This window comes from Pholis gunnellus (genome assembly GCF_910591455.1).
Source record: "Pholis gunnellus genome assembly, chromosome: 13".
NCBI lineage: Eukaryota > Metazoa > Chordata > Actinopteri > Perciformes > Pholidae > Pholis > Pholis gunnellus.
In genome coordinates this window covers 18,150,377-18,172,623 of record NC_136540.1, presented here as the reverse complement: position 1 = coordinate 18,172,623, position 22,247 = coordinate 18,150,377, and the positions used below count along the sequence as shown (strand labels likewise).

Genomic DNA, 22,247 nt, shown 5'->3' with positions numbered 1-22,247 from the left:
ATGGCATGGAAGAGGCAGTAGAGATGACGATGGTATTACATAACAGGACTGCTGTGGGCTGACTCAGTGTGTGTGTGTGTGTGTGTGTGTGTGTGTGTGCGTGAGAACAGATTTAAATGTCTGTTTCTATAGCTACAGTACAGAGAAGGGAAGCAACGGCTTCATCTATTGATCAGCATAATGGAGCAGCGTTTTTACGGCGGGAACACAATGATTCAACACTTGACATACAGCACAGATTAAATGACGCATCACGCACTTCATTCCGACATAGCGGCTATTTTACAGAGACCGTGCCACAGTGTGGCGGCAGCCGTAGAGCCGACAGCAAACTGATTAATAATGGTATGCTTCGGCGTTTAGCAACTGCAGAGGTCCAGGGTTTGAGTCCAGATGGTGGCTCGTACGGTTTTCTCAAGTTTTCAGTCAAACACAAATTAATTATCGTCCTTGTGGCTGCACTAGCGGCTCTTACAGCAATATTTCAATAACATTTGTTCAGTCTCCTTCAGTAGAATAAATACAACGTTCCACAAAAAAAACTTCCCATTGATCCCATTGATCAGGACTTGTTTCTGCTGGCTACTCAAACAGAGAGAGAGGGGGGGGGGGCGGCGGTTTGGTCAGAATAGATTTTGTAGGGCGTGATAAATGAGACACATCCCTCGTCGTATGAAACTCCCCCGACGACACTCTGCTGGGAAGCCGTCCAGAATCACTCTACCGTGCCCTTGTTTGCTGAAGCAGGCCACGCGACAGCCAAATAACCACCATTAAACACTTAAAGACAGAACTGGGACTGCATAGAAGTAGCAGCTAGTGAAGTTGGCTCCATCCATCACAGCTGCAGAGGAGAACCACAACAGTTGACAGCCAGGGAGAAAAAAAGAAACCCACCAGAGTGTGGTGAAACGTGGAGGCATAACCTGAAAACTGTGAGCAACTGTTTCACTTCCATTGATGCAATTGGACTGAATACAAATCTCAATTAATCTTTTTTTTGTTCTCATCATCAAGGAGCCTAAACTGTCACATTAAAACAACTTCTAGTGCTCTCCACTTCAACAGTAACAGACATGGATGAGTGGTGGTGTCTCATAATGAATCAAAGAAGGTTTTTATCAACGGATGGAATTTATCTTTCCAATGAGGTGATCGAGGTATTCGTTTGCCTTGCTTGAGGGGTATCTCAGCAACTTCAGCATTTAGCCATGTTGATAATGTCGTGTTCCAAACAGGATGTGGATTTTCTGAGACCTATGAGTCATCCACACTACAGTTTATGATTAGAGCGCACTAGTTGGATGGCACCGGGACAGAGAGAAGATTACTTCTCAACAAAAACATGTTGTTCCATATTAGTATCCGCCGCACTGGCAGAGGAAAGTAGCACATTAACTCTTTCCAATGCTGCTAAATGTCCCGCCCTGACCCACACAGTGGTGCTCTGGCATGGCAGAACTCCAGCACAGCACAGCACACTGACAGGATGTACAGGAAAAGAGGATATATTTTGTCTTTAATGCTCTCTCTCAGAGCAGTGCATATATTCAAGCCTCCCTCGCTGTGACTCGGATTAGGGAAAACTGTTTTGACATCTGTGCACGTGCCAAAAACTGCCATATTCTGACTCTTACGTAATCTGGCTGTCCTTCGATGTTGCTTTAGCATCACATGGCACCGACGCGGGCTGGAGAGGAGGGCCGGCTAATTCTCTGAAGGTTACGGCGCCGACTGCCAGAGTCAGAAGTCAGTCTGCCACTCCGGCCGCGGAGGTGGCGACAGCAGTGCAGTTTTAGGGCTCAGAGACGATGGGTTATTGAGAATAAAGGGAACTAAAATGCTCCTCTGGGTGATGCAGTGATTTCAACCAGTGCACACTAAGGTGAACCAACGTGTGCTGATTGCTGAAACGCACAAGGTTTAAAAGACCAATGCGCCTTCTGTTGTTTTCAACTGAAGCTGCCAGTGTGCTGCACCAATATTCAACATCTTTAAATTATAAATAAATAAATGCACACCCTAAAATAATTTACTATTAATTCACTATCCGACGTAAACAAAATGAGAAAGGAAAATGTTACCATGAGATCCAGTAAACTGGAACAAATGTGTTACTGAGAAAGTCTATTTTTGAGAGACGCAATCCGTATTAATTAGGGCTGCTAATACATCCACGTTAGCTACAACAAACCAAACGCACTGCAATTCCCTGACTTTATGTTCCTACTAAGAGCTGTGTTTGAAACTCATGTTAAACACTGACTACCTGGTTATTACTGCCTTCCTTCCTCTGATGCATGTCTCCCCTTTTATTCACAGACATCCAGACAGGTTATGTATCAGAGTCTCAGGTCAGGTTCAGGGTACATTTTGACAACACTGCTAATCACATACGGGAGCTTGAGAACAATCTTTTTCATATCTGATATTTTAGAAAAAAGGACCAATACTGGACCAACATGTCAACATGATATTTCTAAATTTGGTATCAAATTAACACGTTTTCACAAATGTGCACAAACCACTGAAGCAACAGAGAAACACAACAACCAGTGTGATACACGATACATACAGGGCTCACTGATGAACTGGTCAGAGACTGAAAACAATGTCACCATCTAAATGCTTCCAAAATCAGATCATGGGTAAAAAAAATAAAGATATTACCTTTTACATTACAGAATATAATAAAACTGATAAATCTTATCATGTGTGAGACATTTAAAACATGATGAACTACTTTGATCAAGACAAGAGGAAAGGCAGAATATGAGAGGGAAAATAAGGTTTTGAAGAAGAAGTATTTGTAACTGACACACACACACACACACACACACACACACACACACACACACACACACACACACACACACACACACACACACGAAAACACTAATAGCCGCCTGGGAGTCTACCACTTATGCTGCTGACTGGACAAATGGGGCGGAGGATGACTGATGAGAGGTCTGGGCCAGTGAATTTGTTTGTGCACACAGCTCTGCACCTTAAATTACTTGCAGAGTTTTTGGGGGTTTTGTTTAAACAAATACATATTTACAGTTTGTATGCACAAGTGTGATTTATGACCTTTCGGAAAACCATCGTCCTTACAAACCAACGCGGTGCATCGAGAAGATGCGGCGCAAGCTGGAGGAGATGGCCTCGCAGCAGAGCTGAGCAGAAAGACTTCAGCCTCTTGGGGGAACGAGGCAGCTGTGGCTTTGACCGCCCCCCCCCCCCCCTCCCTCCCCCCTTTACTCAGCAAGTGGAGGATGTGTGGTCACCGCTTAACATTGAGCCATTAACACAGCTTCAGTGGTTGGAGAAAGAGAGAGAGAGAGAGAGAGAGAGGATGCAATTACAGCCCCATGTTTGGTAATCCACTAACATTACACTGGACTACACTGTAGGAAGGGTGGGACTGTTTGTGTGCCGGTGTGTGAACGGAGTAGTGGTACCGAGGGAGAGTACTGCTGTTGAAGTAGCCCTCAAAGAGCTCACAAGAGTGGCGGTGTGTTTTTTTATTCCCCCTGAGTGGAGGGAGGTGGTCGCTTCAGCGGCCCTTAACGTGCCATCCAATGCACACAGAGTAAAAGGGAAAAGGATGGTGGGAAAGCAAAAGGATGATGAGATGACAGGTGCATAAAAGGACAGTGCCCTTTTCACTCAGAAGAGCTCATAGAGCCCGTTGTAATGGTAATAGTCTTGGACACATCCCGCCTCTCACTGAATTGCAAATGTGTTTGAGTGCTACATAAATAGACGATTGGATTTGATTTCGGTTGTGATGCATTCCGTTTCTGCTCACAGCAATGCTGGAACTCAAATAGCAATAATAAAGTAGTACACGGACTAAGTACACAGTCCCCGGTGATAGGAAATCATTACCACACAATTACACATGACCTGATCCATTTTGTGAAAAGTGGACCAGTGCATGCCGTGAGAATTCAGTGCTGAGAGAATCCAGTGTGCTCTACGATGCATTCACAGTTACTGGCAAAGAATGGTCTTTGGTGAAAAGGCCAATATCATAAAACGTTGCTTAACAATCAGACAGAAAAAAGGAACCGCACTGAGCAGGAATACTTCGACATCTTGGGAAACACGCTTACTTTTTTCTTGCCGAGAGTTAGATGATGACACACAGCTCTCATATCTGTAAGCTAAATATGAAGCGAGGGCCAGCAGGCGATTAGCTTAGCTTAGTTAGCTTAAAAACTGGAAGGGGGAAGACTCTCACCGGACAGCTGCAACCTGCAAGACACGGGGTCACGTGACCAACGAAGGTTGTTGAGCTAGCACCGCCGCTAGTCAGCTAATCTGCATGCTGAACACTGTTGGCTATGCGAGCGATTACAGCACTGACTGTGGTTCTGGCAGGCGGATTTCTGTTTCAACCTTTGCAGAAGAGGCTGTTTTCCATCTTTATGCTAAGCTAAGGCTAATCGCTGGCTCTAGTTTACTATTTTGCGTAAATACATGAGGGTGGTATCAATCTGCTCATCCAGCTCTCTGCTGGAAAGCAAAGAAGAACATTTCCCCAACTGGTCGAACTATTCCTTTAAACAGCCAATCACCACCATGCAATGTGTGGCTCAATTGTCCCAAAACAATAACACGTTTACTTAGCAAATTATTCATTTTGACATTCAGCAAAAAGATACTACAAGCCGCAATGTCCCAGATACAATAATGTTGTAAACCCTACACTTATGTTGATTACTAAAATGTAGACGACTGTACGGAGTGATAATGACATGCGTTCAGCGTCTTTGTGAACTAGAGTAACAGCTGCCCACCCACTACACTTCTGACAGCGTGCTTGTACGCTGGGTTTCTTTCTTTCCGTCTCTGTATCACAAACAAATACCCAAACACCACCAACCCAGTCCCCCCCCCCCCCTCTCCCTCTCCTATTCATTCCCTCTCTGCAGATTAAGGCATGGCAACAATGGTGACACAGCAGACGTTTAATCCCAAAAGGCTGTGTCATGTGCCCGAAACTGCCAACACAAACACACAGCAGCATCTCGACGGCACAAACAGAGAATCACAGCTGCACGTGATGGGTGGTGTGCTATCGCTAGCAAAGTGGTATACGAGCTCACGGCTCTGAATTAAAGCGTGAAAAAAACATTGTTCACATGTAAATCATCCTCTTTAAAATATTCCTTTCATGGGATTATATACACACGGTAAAAACAAAAGTCTGACTAATTTAAGAGGGAAAGCAAAGGGGATTTTTCCAAACTCGTTGTTTTTTTAAACCTTATTTCATAACCTGACATCACTGCTAACACCTGACCTGAAAACAGCGCCAAAGTGAGCCAGCGTACTGTACGACATGTCAGACCGCGTCTACGGCAGAGCACGAGGACCACAATAAAGAGCGGATTAAAAATTCAACATCAGGCAGCCCGTGTCCTCGATAGGATGGAACATAAAGTTCTACCTCCAGGCAGTGAGCATGACTCACACTCTGCCTCGCTAGGGTTTCCCCTGCTTCTGTGCCTACTGGCCAGCAACAAGCCCCCACAACAACAGTTGAATGAAGGGGGGGGGGGGGGGACCATCTTGTTATGGACAGCCACACTGATGCACGCTAATTGGACGTCCTGAGAAAATGCAAAGTGTTTTTTGTTTCCCTGTGCATGTCGCTCTGTTTGTAACGCGAACAGGCAGCCAGTGAGATGGAGAAGGAGAAGGAGGGGGGGTGCTGGGTAAAATGGCTAGAGGTAAAGACGAGCGCAAAGATAAACGGGAAGCGATGTGTGGAGAGGAGCGAACGGATGGATGGGTGGGATACGTACTGCTGTAGAGGGTGTCGATCCAGGAGAGCCGGGGCAGGCCACGAGCACTGAGGGGCTCCATCCTCCTTGTCTCTCCCTGTCTCAGTCACTCGGCTCCCTTTTCTTATTTCTTCCGTCCTTTTTTTTTTTTGGGTCGCTACCTTTCGCGTTTTTTGGCCTCTTCTCTCGTCCTTATCCTCGAAAAACAGCCTTCATCTCGCAGGGAGAAGCTCAAAGAATCCTTTGGCATGAATGTCAATAAGACACCTCCGGAGTCCAGCGGGCAGGCAGGCGAGTGAGCGGGAGTGTATGGGTGAGTGGAGTGTATGAGAGAGAGATTAAACAGGCTGGAGACAACCGCCGCGCACCGTTGCTAGGGGAAGGGAGAAGCACTCCCTCTCTCTCTGTTTGGCTTGCTCGCTCACTCCCATCCACCCCTCCTCTCTCTCTCTCTATCTCTCTCTCTCTCTCCTCGCAGTAACTCTGAAGCGATGAAAGATGACTGTGGACCAACGAGGCTCGTGTCAAATGTGAATCTTTTTCTCGGATCCTCTCTCTTTAAGTTAAGCTACTTAATGGATGCCAAATCCAAAGTTACTTTCACGGTCTCCTCTTAAGTAAACAGCACAGTGTTTGCTTCTAGTAGTGTGCAAACCCAATTGCTTTAACTGTAAGGTACATTCAAAATAAAATAAAACTCTTGAGCTTAAATTCTCCCTCTTTGTGTGGAGCCAACACCTTTCCTCTTGACTGCTTTTTGTTCATTTACCCAGGTCAGAGCGTCACTGAGAATAAAATCTTGTTTATATCTTTTTTAAGAGACTTAGAAGGAAGCATAAAAATGCTGTGGCGATAAATACATGACAAACAACATAAACAAGCAAAGACAACTATTCCAAAATTAAGAAAAAGCAATAAATTAGAAGCAAATGCAGCGACCATGAGCAGGAGTTTCTTTCGTTCCTTTCATGGAAGTGCAGCGTACCTGAAGTACCAGTTCTGTTCTAACGCGGGAAAACCAACATCTGTAAAGCATCATGCAATCGCAGGACATGTTTATTTTTTGATTTCTCAAACTCTATATGAAAACAGGTAAGGAGGAACTAGTGCATGGAGAGATTTGGTTACCGAATCCTGAGGACGGGTTTATGTGGGAAACATGATCAGCTAAAGATAGATCACCACCGCTGGACTGCCACACACAACAATGAGCTGCTGTGTGTGAAAACAGAGTGAGTCGGTCAGCTGGAAAGCGACTCGTTCAGATGTCATCGTGTTTTTCATCTGGGGAGATTTTAATGGGAGCATTAGCTGGCGTAGCACAATAGCTCTCCTGTTGCTGACAGCATCGCCACGCAGCGTCCCTTTGCTTTCCATCTGAAACAACGCGCTGTGTTTCTGAACGCATGTGCTCCAGAGGAGAGAAATTAGAGACGAGCATCGTGCCAGCGGCAACAAAGCCCGATATGAAGCCCTCCCCTCAAACCCCTGTCGGGCCACTCCTCCCCCCCGTCATCCTTCTCTAACCAGCATGGGGGAGAAAAGACGAGAGGGTTGAGAGGCAGAAAAACTTCAATTAGGCCACAAAGGCTGACAGGAGCCGCCCCCCCCCCCTCCTGTACCCTCAGCAGGCAAAGCACCGGGCCCCGAGCACCGCTCTTTGTCTGGCTGCACATCTCGTATGTGCCAGCTGGAGGAAACACGCATACATTCAACCACAGGGCACCCCACACACACACACACACCCACACACACACACACACACACACACACACACACACACACACACACACACGGCCAGAGGTTATATATATATGTGTGTGTGCTGGTGTGTCAAGGCATTTAATGTAAGCCTGCATGTCAGGGTTATTATTAATGAATATAAATGTGTCATTATGAAGGGGGAAGACACACTGGCATGCACACCCTCAAGGTTTTTAGAGTGTGCTCACACACACACACGCAGGTTCACGTAAAGGGAAAGCCAAGCAGGCGGAGATGAACACAGGGCCGGTGAGTGGCACTTCATCAAAAATAGATTCACCTACTGTACAGCCTCACACATCCTTTGTCTTCAATCTGGGACAAAAGGGTGTCTCACTCACACAGTGTGTGTGTGTGTGTGTGTGTGTGTGTGTGTGTGTGTGTGTGTGTGTGTGTGTGTGTGTGTGTGTGTGTGTGTGTCCTAAATGTTTCATCATTCAAGGGGGCAGAGCCAAACAAAGAAAAGACACACGTGCCATGGTAACACGCGCGCACACACACAAACACTCTATGCAAACACACCAAGCTGCATGTTAGTCTTCCTGAAGCGTCACAAACTTACATTTTTCAAATATTAACAGGCAGTCAAGCTGTGCAGTAAGAAGGCCATTACTAACTGTCTCTACAGCCCATTGACACACACACACACACACACACACACACACACACACACACACACACACACACACACACACACACACACACACACACAAAGCCAACCAGCTTGCACAGCTTCAGGTAAGAGCTGTTCAAGTATCTGTCTAGTTCCAGCTGTTGTGGTGGGGGGGGGGCTTCCTTTTTGTAGGACAACAACAAAGCTTAGCACATCAGCAACAGTTCCTTCTCCATAAAGGTCAACATTCAGTGACACTCCTCCACTCTGCGTGCGTGCGTGCGTGCGTGCGTGCGTGCGTGCGTGCGTGCGTGCGTGCGTGGATAAGAATCTAGACTTCAGGCTATCATCATTTTTAAATGTCTCCACAGTGAAAATGGTTTTACCAGGAATGAGAAGGTGCACTGTGTCGGACCACCGGTCTAAACTCAACTCATACAGATGTTGGCAAAGAACCCTGCGAGTTGGTGTTGCTAATGTGTGTGTAACACAAACAGAAATCCATAACACGATACATCATTTGTCATTACAGCAATAAATATGGACTGCAACAAAACAAAAAAAAGAGCCTAAAATCCATACCTCCCTTTGATCATGCCTGTAATTCCCACTGTGAGCGACCCACTGTGCTGCATGGTGCTCAGAGGAATATTTAGGCTGCGCAAAGTCAAACGGGAGTTAGAGGTCTTCTGCACTCCCGCAGGAAATCTGATCATCCGCTCCACCGTTTACACCCAACAACTGTTCAACAAGCCACCTTAATAAGCCTCATTCTGTGCACCTACAATAACATCATGGACTTAGTGCGTGTGTACGCAGAATGAAACAATCCACACACAATATGTAACAGAATGGTGATCAGACATGATATGGATTGGAACACAATCTATTTCATAGGCTCAATAATCAATGTTTCATATAGGAAATTTCATCCGACACCAGCACTGATTGAGCATTGCTAAGAAAAGGGACTGGTTTGGGGAATTACAGCTCTTGGTTAACGCCACCATTATTATAATCCTACTTGGTATCACTGCTCACGTTTCAGTACGATGACCAGATGAACTGTTGTTTGGAAAAGTAAATTGAAAAGAGTCCATGAACGGGCAGCAGGTCGATCCATTACTGTGTTCTATCAATCAATGTTGCACGCTTTTAAAGGTAAAGATTTCCTGTCATATAGTCGGTCAGTGTGCCAGTGTGTGCGTGTCTATAATTAGGAAGCGTAGCAGCCCACCAGCCAATCAGAGTGCCACCCACCACTCTCCTACCCCTCCATCCTGTGTTCTACCCAGATACCTCTGCCCCACCCCAATTACATGTTCGCCCCAAACCCCCAGGCCTGGTGTTGATGGCACTAATTTACCAGTCACCACCCGACTCTCACATGTGTGTATGTGTTCCACCCTGCCCCCCCAAACCCCCCCCCCCGCCCCCTCCCCCCTTGGCACTGCAAAACTAACTGGTAGATGAGAATAAAGTTAATTGGAAATATAAAAAAAAAACTTTATTTTTTTTACAACCTGCTCCTGCACAACCCCCCGCCCACCCACATCAAAATGTTCTCCAGCACTACTGGTTTGTGTGTGTGTGTGTGTGTGTGTGTGTGTGTGTGTGTGTGTGTGTGTGTGTGTGTGTGTGTGTGTGTGTGTGTGTGTGTGTGTGTGTGTGTGTGTGTGTGTGTGGGGCTGCACATACAGCCAGTGTTTCCATACGAGTGGCTTCAAAAAAGCCTAATGAAGCGCTGGAGCATAATAGAATTCACAGAAGTACGAATTATGGCTAAAATGTATCTTGCCAAAGAGAGAGGCTGGAATTAAGTAATCAGTTGACAAATTAATATTTTTTAGCATGGCTAAAAACGATCTCTATAAACATGAAAATAACTTCACTCTTTACTTGACTCTAGAATCTTGTACCAGCGTAACATTTGGCAATGAAACTTGACTAAAATATTTTCTGATCATTTCAGAAGGGAACTAAAATGAAAACATGTCTGTACTCAACTCATGGTGCAGACTGTAGCTGGTGTATATGATCAGCGCTAAACATACTCGTTTAATTCACAATACCAACACAAAGACACTCGGCCTTGTGTGTGGACACTCCGTGGAGATGGATGACGGTGTCTCTAGCTATATGTTTTTTAGACACGTCCCTGTGTTTTGGGGGTCGGGAGAATGTCAGCAGGGACGAGCGCTGACTATGCATTATTAAAAAGCCCAGAGTGCACCAGTGATTAACGTCTGTTTGTTAAATGGGAATGCCGGAAATCATCTGTGGCGTTCTTCTTTTTCTTTCTATTTTATTTTGAAGTTAAAGGTGGGATAAGCCCCGTGGGGGTTTTTACATTTATTTTCATCTCAAATGCACAAATAAGTAATTTGTCCGTCTGTGTTTGTCATATCACTGTGTTCTCATCACGGAGAAAGAGTCATTCATCCAACAATTATTTTGATACCACCATTCCTTCTTCATCTACTCCAATGTGTGTGTGTGTGTGTGTGTGTGTGTGTGTGTGTGTGTGTGTGTGTGTGTGTGTGTGTGTGTGTGTGTGTGTGTGTGTGTGTGTGTGTGTGTGTGTGATTAGAATAACAATATTTGTATATGACTTTCATTGTTAACGCTTCATGGCAACGGACCTCTCTTCGTTAAGCTTTTCTATCTAATTGACAAATCTACAGCGAACAGAAGAAAACCATGCGCGTGCGTGCGCGTGTGCGTGTGTGTGTGTGTGTGCACGCATGACGCATCACAGTATGTGCTATGGCAAGCGAGATCCCTTCACCTCGTTTGCCCCCCCCCTAACTCCTTCACCATCCAATTATGTGGAACGGACCTGTCTGGCGGACCACTGTGACATATCTGTGTGTCTGCTGTTTCTACATTAAACCAGCCTCAGATTTATGAGGCGATAGAGCCTCCTTAGATACAATCCTGCACCCGTTTGTGTCAAAGAGAAAGACTGAAGAAGGGACAAAGAGAATGTGTGTGTGTGTGTGTGAGAGAGAATGAGAGAGCAAGAGAGAGAGCGCAAGCGTATTCATCCCATGCCAGCTGAATTCACTTTGATCTATTGAGGTCAATGTGGAAATCATCTGATTCATGCTGTGATTGGACAGACACCAGATAAGGAGAGCTGGCCCTTCACACACGCACACATACACACACACTTAAAAGTGCAGACACACTGTAAAACAGCTCATGTGTTATTTATGCTGTTTTCTCATCGTTAGTGTTTGTTTGTTGCACAGACGAGCTTCGCTTTTCCTCCTTCACACGCTTGCTCAGGGAGCTTGTCTGCCATTTTTTAAATCTATCCCAGCGAGGAGATGAGACTACAAAACAACCTGTCTGTCTGTCTCTCTAAGTTGTTGCGTGTGTGTGTGTGTGTGTGTGTGTGAGAGAATGAACACAAAGGCACCACACGTGTATCCACTCGACAAATAGTCTTCTGATCTGGCCGACTTCGTCAAGTGTCTGCCCATAAGCACAAACACACAACCCATTATAAGGTGGACAAGGGAGTCCTGTAAAGGTACTGATGTCTGAATAAAGACCTGCTGCACTCTAGTGTTTAGTTTCTGTCAATACAAGTTGTAAGGGCTCAAGAAAATATCTTCAGTGTGTTCATGAGGAGGGACAGCAAGCAAGAATTTTACTTGTGTTTTACTGGTGATCTGCAGACATTTTTAAACGGTTTAAAAGTTTATTTTCTTCCGTTTGCCACCAAAGATTGTGTGTTGGGCCCTGAGGGCTACCGAAGAGCGAGTGACCTACAATTCAGTAGTGTGCCTGAACGCATCCTGTGTGGGTAAGAAAAACGAGAGTGCCGATGCTGCGGTTGCTCAAGTTACACATCCTGTTTAAACACGGCGTAACACTACTCACAGATGAAAGAGGAGGAGGAATATGGGGAGTAATATCACCCCCCCACTGTACAGAATTATTGGGAACACTCATTACCACACACAATCCCTAATTGAAAATTTGAATAATCAAACAAACACTCAAACACTGCAGAATGGAACAAACACACCACGGTGAACCTGTCACTGTTGCAGATGTCCACATGAGGGCGCTGTGTCCCTATCCCCCTGCATTCCACAATCCCCTGCAGTTAGGGTGTGCTCTCACTAGCATTATGTGCCCTTAGGTGCAACTGTTAGTCTGACAGCATGTGACTGCGACACATACAGTGGTGCAGCACTGAAGATCTGAGAAGTCATCAACAGTTGTTTTTTTTATGGACTTGTTAAAGATCTATTTGAGTGCTAAAATGTGGCACAGGTGAGTGAGCTTCATGATTGGTTGGGCAGCTGCCACGCCTCCGGAGTCAGCTCAACCGTGTCATCAGGACAGGAAGAACGGAACTTTCTCACACCACGTCACCCTCCTCACCGCAAGCGAGCGGCAGAGCAAAACCCACAGGTGACTGCAGTAAGAGCGCAGAGGCTGTGATCAGAATCCACGATGATCCATGAAGCCCTCTGTACACGGAGCCAAAACCACATGCAAATAAAACGAAGGCGGTGTTTGCAAAAGTTGCAGAATTAGCGTGGCCTTAAAGGTAAGCCTGAGAGCAAACAGCAGTGTGTTGCATCCTTCTCGGTTCATTTGCAAAGACCGAGCTTACAGCTTGTGGTCCTACGGGGAGCTCGTCAACACTGTGCAAACAGCTTGAACACAACGAACGAAACTCAACTTTCTACTGCAGGGATCTTCCTCCAGGTATAATGCCATGCCTATACGTTTAACCCTAGAGCTGCAGGCTCAGTGTAGCTAGTGTTTCCCACATGGGATCACACACACAATGACACTGGACACCCGCATCGGGAGCTCCTCTGACCTGAAACGCTTTCCTTTCTCTGACCCGGACATCAGATAACCGGTAAGATAGCGTTCTCCTCCTGGTTGTCTGAGTGCATAATAAACCATTATGACATTATTCTGTTGCAGCAGGAACTAGAGCACCAAGTGGTTTCTATTATGCAATTTATTGTAACCCTTTCAGTTCACCTATCAGTGTATTTGTTTTCTATTCCAACCTATAGCTAGAAGAGGAAGTGAAAGTGATGAGCGCAGCAAAGGAAGTCCTCAAGACATTAACCAGCGCACACTGGGAGAGAGAACTGAGTGTTGGTACAGGTGTTTTAAAACCGTCACACTTCAGCGAGGGCCGATGTTTCATTAATTCTCCTGGTGTGTAGCCGACAACAAAAATAGCTTTCTTGAGAAGGAGTGACAAAAGCTGGCAAGACATTATGTCTTTTATTGCTGAGAAAGAATACATTAAGCGTCAGGGGGGGGAAAGAGAGCCGGGTCATGAGAACGTCTCCTGCTGTGACAGCTATGAAAGCCAAAAGTCTGCACCAAGTCTCCTTAAAGCTTGGCGAGGTAACATAGCACGAATAAGCTGGATTTTTTAAAATGATCCAACCGGGAATAACCAGCCCAGTGGTGCTAACGCTTTTAGCTAGCAGCACTAGCTCCAAAAGTCAAGTCCAACTTTATTTATGTATTTAAAAACAAAAAGTTGACCAAATGTGAAGTATAAATGAATACAAAGCAAACCACAGTAATAACAGAAGAAAACAATAAACATAACGTGCCCATAAAGAATTGCAGCACAACAGAAGATGAGGTAAAGGAAATCAGTCCCTTCAGGCCTCCCTCTCAACGCCCCTCCCCCCGAAATGAATCCAAGGCGGTCAGTGCTGGCAGTCCAGTCTTTACATTCAGGTGAAATGAAATGATTGGACGGGATTATTTCAGTCCCGCCACAGCAACAGATACAAGATGTTTCTCTTTTTATTTTTTTTTGGGGGGGGGGGGTCAAAAGAACGTAACCAACCAAAGCTTTAATAGAAGTGACGGAGACGTTATTTCCCACGGCTGCCATCTGACAAAGCAACACTGTCACCATGGCAACTTCACACACACCAGCAGGGCGAACACAAGCCAGACGTTCAGGGGACAGAACAAGACCACGACTTGTTTAACGGACAGTTAACACACACACTCTCATCGTCCTACACAGTTTGACATTTGGGCTCTTTTTGTTACACGACGCTCTCTAAGCATCCGCAACTTGCGGCTACTAAATGTCAACATCAGCCTCCTTATACCCATGAAACCATGTGAGACAGCTGAACACGCACCAGATCATGTCTGAGTCAGCAGACGGTGACCACTGGCCGACCGACGCTCAACTTCCTTCTGCAGCGAGCGAGCGAGCAACCTAAAATACCACTTCTGATCGAAAACATGACAACTGTTATTGAGCATACAGGCAGGACAAATGTTTCTCAATAAGCATTTACATAATTTCCTCCTCTTTCTAATGTGGAACAGGCCATGACAAGTTTACTGATCGCACCCATTAGCACTCATCACACACAGCGCTCACCCCCGGTGAATGGGGGGGTTTCAGACTCGTACTCGTTCACGGTTGATGCAGAAATGAGTTTGATTTCAGTTCAGTGCAGCGTCTTCATTTGGAGTTTAGATAGTCAATGACATTTAAATGTTACCTTGCCGGCTCGCACATGTGAAGTTGTGCTTAGTTTTGAAAATAAATAAATAAAATAAAAATTATTTTAAAATGTACTGAGAGTACCCAAACTGGCTTTAGGCCTAGATTAGAGACCCAAAGTGTTCAGGATGCAATAGATCATTATTATTAAATAAGTAGTCACATGATTACATCGTGTAAACAATATTATGAGAGAATTTGTGAAAAGAATCAAGAAATTAAATATTGAGTTCCATAGTACATGCAGGAATAAATTTAGATTTTTTTTGGGGGTGCACGATCAAACGGTTGCATACTGACCCCCCCCCCAGTCAAAGTGAGAGTAGCTGCATTTGGGAGTAATGAACTGATATATGTGGCCGTGCACACCCACTGGCAGTGTGTCTGACAAGAATGCAGAGCACTGTGGACCCATTAGCATTGAACACACACATCCACCCCAGCTTCTTACCACACACACACACACACACCACACTGGGGTCTCCATGGCAGCCATAGCAGTCAGCCAATCAGAGGAGGCCTGGTGATTTCTCTGATTTCAGACTGAGAAGAGGGGCCTTTCTCAATAGGCGTACTTCTCCGTACTTGTGAACTTGGGTATTGAGAAAGGCCCGAAGTTTAGGTCTGAATGTCAACATTAAAAGAAGAACACGAGCCGTGTCGTTATTCTTTCCATAATATCCTTTTAGCTAATGCACTTTCCCTTAATTTCTGCTCATCTACAAAATAAACACCGGTGGGATCAATTCATTGACGTCACTTCCGTGAAGAGCACACCGGCAGTCGCTGTGTGAATCAGTTAACTGACAGGAAACCCACCGCTCTCTGTCGCCCCTGTCTCGTGCAGCTGCTCATCTCAACTTGATTTGAACCGAGGGACTCTCACATCAATAATGAGTTTGCGTTTCCTGTACTTTTCTTGTATTCCCCTGTGGTGTAAAAAACCCTAGCGCCAAGCCTCCGGTCAGTTTGTTTTGTCTGGTTTTGGTTTATGGGATGGGGAGAGAGACTCAGGGCAAGAGAGGGGAGATCCAGGTCAGCCCCGTCTCGAGGGAGATCAGCATAGCAGCACGGTTCAGCTCTGTGTCCAGTTGACCATACCCCTTGGTGGCCTCTCCCTGCTCCTCTCAATGTGAAAATCAGCGTGGCTACGTCCCAAATCGCAAACCCCTGGGAGGTCCACGCCTTTGTTGGTTCTAGGAATGAGCGAGCACACACGTACAAAGGGCAGTGTGCCAATGTCCCTTTAAACAGAGAGCTGGTGGGAAACCAGGTACCGTTAAAGCTCCACTGTGAAGCCACTAACAACATCACTAATTGTGTTTATTTCCTGAGTTCTACCTCATTAGGTGCCACTGCCAGTTAAGTTCGAATCTGCTCACTACATGTCCCTGTTTAAATGATCCGTGACATTATCTCATGATTCCATAAGATACCATAACCGCCATCTTGCACCTCAACCGCTTTCATTGCTCATCCCAGTCTCTGCTGACGTCAGCAGACTGCAGGTGGACATCGCGTCACAGGGTTTCATGTGGGGTGTGACAGAATCTACACTGAGGGAAATCCTGCTATGATGCAGAAAGAAAACCATAGAAGTAACCACACTGTTAAAGTCACCAGGGTAAGTGTATTACTGTTAACTGCTTTCACACAACAAGTCACAAGTGATTTAGAGAAACCCGGGGACCAAAGGTGTATATTAACATGTACTAAACCGAGACACCGGTCTAGAGCTGGATTTCTGTAAGTGTGCATGAACCTTTGTACGTGGTGTGCTAGATACAAATATAGATATGAGAGCACCAGAAAATATTAAAGTCCTACTCCTGCATTTCTCACCTACGATAAAGAACGAAGGTCAACTCCTGCATCCATCTTAGAAAACGAGCAATGATGCTGCAAAACCCACACCTCCTACTCCATCTAGCAGAGACATCCTGTCTGCCCCCCCCCGCCTGCACACATCACCAAGGTAACACGGGGACATGCAGGACCATAAATAGTACTTTAGTTGTGAGGATTTAAAGCCGTGGATTATTAGACTACATTCACTTTGAAAAGATATTAGAATGTCAAAGAACTGTCCCATTGTTTCCATCACTGCTCTACAGGAGGTTATAGTATATAATATATATATATATGGTGACTTCATTCTCTGCTCAGGTGGCCATTACTGTATCTTAACATATCCATCAGTTATTTGCTGCTCTGAATATGAAATGTAGCACCTTTAAGTCTATGAACTGTCCACACAAAGTGAATAAGAGAGTCCCAGGTGACATTTAAAGGTTGCTTGTTATTTCCAACCAGCGGTTCAAGACCGGAATTTATTCAATTGACTGTCAGAAAGAATCCTCACATTTGAGAGGCAGGGCAAAAGAAAATGTTAAGCAAGAATTATCAAAAAAAGTTGCCGATAATCGACTCAGAGATTAATCGACTGATCGTTACGTTACCCGTCTAAATTAGACGTTTTCTAGTTGGTTTTTTTACGTCTTTATACCATGATGTGGCCACATAGTGCTGCCTGTTTTCAATGGATAAACAAGTTTAAGAGCAGTTGTGTTTCTGATTAGTCAACCAATTATAAAATGTCATATTTAGTAAAAGAAATGTCTATCAGGATTTCACAGAGCCTACGCCTAAGCCACATATGTACCTGAGCTCTGCAGCATTGTTGCAGGGAAATATCGAGTTTTGGGAGAGATTTACCCTGATTGGTGTTTTTCTTTCTGCTCACATTATTAGAGGACCGTCTGCCCCAGCGCAAGACGCTGTAGTAACTTAAGCTGTCAAACTGTCAACTAAACCTGAAGTGTGTACACAGGATACACGATGAGACACAAACCAATTAAATAGTCTGAGCTGCCATTCACACCACAGAGCGTCAAAATGGAAACAATATGACAGGCCCACAGCCCACAGCCCCCTCTGCGCATGCTATTCAGGACGGGCCTGGACAAGCCATGCTTATCTGAGGCAAGTAAGAGCCAACCCAGAGGAGAGGAGAAATATGTGTGTCATGTTCAGGAATCGGTGACAAGAACAGGTTTCTCCTCCAGTTTCCCCTTTTTGAGCAGCACGCCTAGAGATCAACACCAACCACTCAGAAGCCTCAAGAAAAGATACGACATGGAAACTGACCCTATTAGCAGGAAGACAACATCAACGCAAAAATGTGCCTGGCCACGGTGTAGTTCATTACATTACAGAAGCAGTTCATGGTGCCAAGAAGCAACATGGTTGAAGCCTGTCAAACTTTGGGGGGGGGGATGCTGCAAATTTAGCCCCTTTAAAAGGTTGAATGCGTGAGTACTGTGTGTTCTTGCTCTGCAGCGAGCTGAGACAGAAGTGTGTTATAGGTAAGAGAAACAGGAAGCCGTGCTCTCAGCTGGGCCATCCTGTTGGCAAAGTGACTTCAGAACAAACAGCTCTCAATCACCTGACCTGACGAACTTCACGTAAACTTTCACATCTAATTTACCAGCTGAACCTGCATCGCCAATTAAACAGCGAGTCGTCACGCTTTACTGGGAGGTGTGCAGAAATAAAAACACAATTCTCTCTGTGCAGATCAAAGCTGCCGTCGGCTAAAAATAAACAATGTATTACTCGTACTCCCTCGTTCTACCTTGCAGCTTGCTTGCACATTTCTCCATAGAAATGCTTTACATAGTGAGCATAGCTGAACACTGGAATCTGACCATCGCTACGAACAGCTGTCTGCTGCATGCTGGCACGACCAAAAGAAAACACCAGTGGAAACTCATTTCAGGGAGATTTTTGCATCAAGAAATGAACCAAATTCAACAAAACTCATGTTAACAGTCTTCAAATAACAATGGATTGCTCCAGGTTCAGACCAACACTGTGCCGTGAATCAGAGGTGACTCACGCCACACGGAGAGGACAGAGCCGTGGCTTCAGAGGCACGTGACCTGATGGATGACCTCTTCCCAGCAAACGCACGTTACACAAAAGGGCATCGGCAATGAGCAAGACCCCTGGCATGAGCCCACTGCTGTGTGGGAGTAAGAGAGGACAAGCATCCCATAATGCCGGTGTGACCAGGAGCCAGACAACGGCTGTTTCTTCCATTAAAAAGCTTGACCCCGCATGCCAAGTCAACGTTTCTAGTTCTTCCCACAGATCTACACGCCCTCCATTGTTTACAGCCACAATAAAGGTTTTCCACTGATTATTTCCCATTTGTCAGAGCAAAACATCATTATCCTGCTGGAGAACAAAGATGGAGTAGATTAAGAGACTTACAGTAAGTGTTTATCCTTACTGACCCAAAGGTTTATGGGAAACTATCTCCCCTAATAGATACCCCGTATATCCTCCTTGACTACAACGGAAAACAAACAGTGTGTCTTGATTAGAAAACGACGCAGGTGTTCCCCTTTACTAGTTTTTTCCAATTTTGGACTTGAGATGAGAGACCGGCTCTTGAGACATAAGACGCTCTCACACTGAGTCATGTCCAATGACTTCTGTTAAGAGCCGTTTACCAACACAGTCATGTCTCGTTTCAACAAAAGGCGCGTCTTTAAATGGCCGCCGCTCCAATATGACTGATACGATTTCCCACTTTTTGCTTAACATCGTTTTAACGTCTAATCACACAGAGAGTCTTCTTCAATCAATTGTTCTTTAAAGACTGAGCTTCAGCTTCAGCGTTGCTCTGGTGTCGAGTCGTCACGGAGAGGAAGAACTGGACCTGAAGGTCTCACTCAACTCCGGCTGATAAGACTTCAAATAGCCCCTTTAAAAGGTTGAATGCGTGAGTACTGTGTGTTCTTGCTCTGCAGCGAGCTGAGACAGAAGTGTGTTATAGGTAAGAGAAACAGGAAGCCGTGCTCTCAGCTGGGCCATCCTGTTGGCAAAGTGACTTCAGAACAAACAGCTCTCAATCACCTGACCTGACGAACTTCACGTAAACTTTCACATCTAATTTACCAGCTGAACCTGCATCGCCAATTAAACAGCGAGTCGTCACGCTTTACTGGGAGGTGTGCAGAAATAAAAACACAATTCTCTCTGTGCAGATCAAAGCTGCCGTCGGCTAAAAATAAACAATGTATTACTCGTACTCCCTCGTTCTACCTTGCAGCTTGCTTGCACATTTCTCCATAGAAATGCTTTACATAGTGAGCATAGCTGAACACTGGAATCTGACCATCGCTACGAACAGCTGTCTGCTGCATGCTGGCACGACCAAAAGAAAACACCAGTGGAAACTCATTTCAGGGAGATTTTTGCATCAAGAAATGAACCAAATTCAACAAAACTCATGTTAACAGTCTTCAAATAACAATGGATTGCTCCAGGTTCAGACCAACACTGTGCCGTGAATCAGAGGTGACTCACGCCACACGGAGAGGACAGAGCCGTGGCTTCAGAGGCACGTGACCTGATGGATGACCTCTTCCCAGCAAACGCACGTTACACAAAAGGGCATCGGCAATGAGCAAGACCCCTGGCATGAGCCCACTGCTGTGTGGGAGTAAGAGAGGACAAGCATCCCATAATGCCGGTGTGACCAGGAGCCAGACAACGGCTGTTTCTTCCATTAAAAAGCTTGACCCCGCATGCCAAGTCAACGTTTCTAGTTCTTCCCACAGATCTACACGCCCTCCATTGTTTACAGCCACAATAAAGGTTTTCCACTGATTATTTCCCATTTGTCAGAGCAAAACATCATTATCCTGCTGGAGAACAAAGATGGAGTAGATTAAGAGACTTACAGTAAGTGTTTATCCTTACTGACCCAAAGGTTTATGGGAAACTATCTCCCCTAATAGATACCCCGTATATCCTCCTTGACTACAACGGAAAACAAACAGTGTGTCTTGATTAGAAAACGACGCAGGTGTTCCCCTTTACTAGTTTTTTCCAATTTTGGACTTGAGATGAGAGACCGGCTCTTGAGACATAAGACGCTCTCACACTGAGTCATGTCCAACGACTTCTGTTAAGAGCCGTTTACCAACACAGTCATGTCTCGTTTCAACAAAAGGCGCGTCTTTAAATGGCCGCCGCTCCAATATGACTGATACGATTTCCCACTTTTTGCTTAACATCGTTTTAACGTCTAATCACACAGAGAGTCTTCTTCAATCAATTGTTCTTTAAAGACTGAGCTTCAGCTTCAGCGTTGCTCTGGTGTCGAGTCGTCACGGAGAGGAAGAACTGGACCTGAAGGTCTCACTCAACTCCGGCTGATAAGACTTCAAATACTAAAGCCAGACATTTTCTAAAATCCTTTTTATATAATTCAGACCAGTTAATATGCAGCAAATCCCTTTAGTTGTCATTAAATGCCTTCAACAGAAAACAATTAGCTAACAATTAGTAATAAGCCCACCCATAATGCTAAAGTATTAAAGGGGCCGAACAGACTGGGGCAGAAGACTGTGTCACAAAATGTTTTGTCTTCCGCTATCTATTCTCATGCTCAAGTTAGTCATTGAATCTTGACTCATGACATGCAGACAACCTCCATCAATGTTGCCACACTGTCTTGAGGAAGTTTGTGTGAATCCTGCTTCCTGGATTAGCCGTCATATTATTAGCACCGGGGTATCGACCCTACGGTCCTATAAAACTGCGAATACTAACAAATCATTAGCAATGCTTTGATTTTTGCTCCATATTGATGCGAGTGTTGCCGATGAGCTGACGCCTTAAAGAGACAGCCCAGAGTTAGAGGAAAGCTAACGTAGCTTAGCACAAAAGACTGGAAACAGCCGGCCACGTTCTGTGCTGCTTGTTTGTTTAATGCAAAGAGTGTAACATGTCAAACTATTCCTTTAAACCACCTTGCAACCCAAAGCTGGTTGGTGAGCGTCATACTATTAAAGTCACAGTAAATTCACTAAATCGAGTTCAACCGTATTATTTACATTGAACCTGTGCCAAATGATCAGACTTTGTGTTAGCTGTGATATAGTAATATTGTACATAATTGGATTTTCAGGTTAATGATGCAAGAACAAAAACACATGTTTACCTTACAAATGCAAAATAATAATAATGAAGCAGTATCATAGTCGTAGTACTAGGACTAAAACATGTTTCAACATTATTAATTATCTCTTATCAATAACTATTTTTTAGTTATCTATAAAAATGAACTTACTTCTACTATTGGGACAATCTTGTGGTTTGTTTCTTTCTCTAGGGTCTTGATTACTCTAATCTGTGGATTTCAGTGTAGTCTCAGGTGTCAACAACACCGTTATCTTCCACGATACCAACAGCACTGCAGCTCCCAGGGGGCCGATCTAACACCACTGCAGACCTCTTTCATCTGTGGCCCTGAAATCTGTTCCCAAAGGCCAGTCTCCTGGATAGACTACTTCATGTGGACTGTGTCACACAAGCACAAATCCTGTGCACACTAATAGAGCGGCATATGAATTCTACAATTCTCTGCTTACACACTGTACAGACTACTGTAGGCCCAGTCAGAGGCAAACCACTAATCTACATGATTGAAAAAAACCAAGGTGATGCTGGAGCATTGGTCTAC

The 22,247-nt window shown here is 45.0% G+C and overlaps 1 protein-coding gene across 2 annotated transcripts in view; it reads right to left on the bottom strand.

Annotated features, from left to right (window-relative positions):
* Nucleotides 1–22,247, bottom strand: part of abr (ABR activator of RhoGEF and GTPase) — a 109,185-nt gene that overhangs the window by 85,334 nt on the left and 1,604 nt on the right. The gene's annotated exons all lie outside the window — the stretch shown is intronic.